The sequence below is a fragment of the Nematolebias whitei genome, chromosome 15 (assembly GCF_014905685.2).
Source record: "Nematolebias whitei isolate Nwh7 chromosome 15, NemWhi1, whole genome shotgun sequence".
In the NCBI taxonomy this organism is placed as follows: domain Eukaryota; kingdom Metazoa; phylum Chordata; class Actinopteri; order Cyprinodontiformes; family Rivulidae; genus Nematolebias; species Nematolebias whitei.
Window position 1 is genome coordinate 37519324 of NC_056512.1, and position 1722 is coordinate 37521045.

The window sequence follows — 1722 nt, forward strand, 5'->3', positions numbered from 1 at the left end:
GGTGCTAAATAATTTAAAATAATTCATTTAAAATAAAAATTCCATGCTGATCGTGCAACTCATCCATCAATCAGCCAATTGTGTGTCATGTCCAATCTTATTTTGAAAAACCATCATAGAGCGAGTCCACGATAAAAAGAACCACAAAGTAGCGAGGGACTACTGTACTAATGTGAGTATTTAGTTGTGTACTACTGTAAGTACTCCTGTGAGTACTCCTGTGCGTACTCCTGTGAGTACTCCTGTGAGTATCAGGAGATTCTGTTTGTCAGAACCAACTTCAGGCATCGATCAAGAAGTTTTTAAATCTTCTCAGAACCAGCTGGATCCATCCCTTGATTTTGAACCGGGTTTTGGTGTTCTGCTCCAGAATCTTCAGGGTCTGGATTCCCGACCCGGGACATCAGATCCAACATGAAGTCGGCACCACAGCAGAACCTGAGCAGAACCAGAACCTTCTTCTGATTTTAATTTCACGTTTTAAAGTCCGACTGGACCGAGCCGCAGCTGCCTGCTGGGTCGGACCTCCACAGGGACAGAACTGTTGACCTGGGGACACTAAAAGTGAGGACGTTTCAAATGTCCATCCTCATCAGAACCAAGACCTTCTGGATCACTGCAGGTCCTGGGTTTGGGTCTGGGGCCCGAAAAGTCTTGGATCAGGGTCTGGTGCAGAAGAACCTTCAGCGTCCGTTCGATTAGATTGAACCCTGACACCCCCATTGTCCTCCTGAGGGACAGACCTAAACCTCCTCAGGACGGCTTTTAGTCCATTCTATCGGCTCGTCCCCCTCAGGACAGTGACTCCTAGTCCTCAGGACGACAGATCCTTGTCTTCAGTAGGGGACTGCTCCTCCTCAGGGGGGCAGCTCCTGGTCCTCCAGGGGGACGTCTCGTCCCCCAGCAGGACAGGGACACCTTGTATATGTGCATGTGTCCATGTCTGCTGTGTGACAACGGACAGACTTTTGTGTTTTAATTTAAATCTTCGGAGGTGATTTAGTGTTTTTGTTGTGGTTCATTAGATTTTAGTTTTTTATCTTCTGGAGTCTGGAGACATTCTGAACTGTCCCCTAAAGACAGACTGACAGAGACGTCTCTGATCGGAGAAATCCCTCACACTGGAGACTTTAAACTTCTCGACTGTTCTAATCATGACAGGACAAAACACTGTTGGACATTTTAACGAGTTTCTGAGAAATAAGTCTAAATACACACCTGGACATTCTCCCAGTCTAAAGACACACCTGGACATGTCCTCACAGTCTAAAGACACAGCTGGACATGTCTTCACAGTCTAAACACACACCTGGACGTGTCCTCCCAGTCTAAAGACACCTGGACCTGTCCTCTGAGGGACAGCTGGGTGTCTGTAGGGGACAGTTCTGAAAGTGTCTCCCTCTGGTTGAGTAAACTCTTCCAGGTTAGCAGCAGGTTCTGGAGGGATGGCCCGGGTTCTGGACCCTCCTGTCCTGCACTCGTCCCCGGGTGTCTCGATGTTTCTGTTTTGATTTTTTGTGTTCCCGACAAATACTTGAATTTCTTAAACATGTTTAGAGTCAAAGTAGTAAACAAAAATAAACAAACAAACACTGGATGATCCTCACGTTTGACTCTTGTGTTTTAATGAGATCAAACAAACAACCACACAGTCTGGACCGCCAGAACCACACATTCTGGACCGCCAGAACCACACAGTCTGGACCGCCAGAACCACACAGT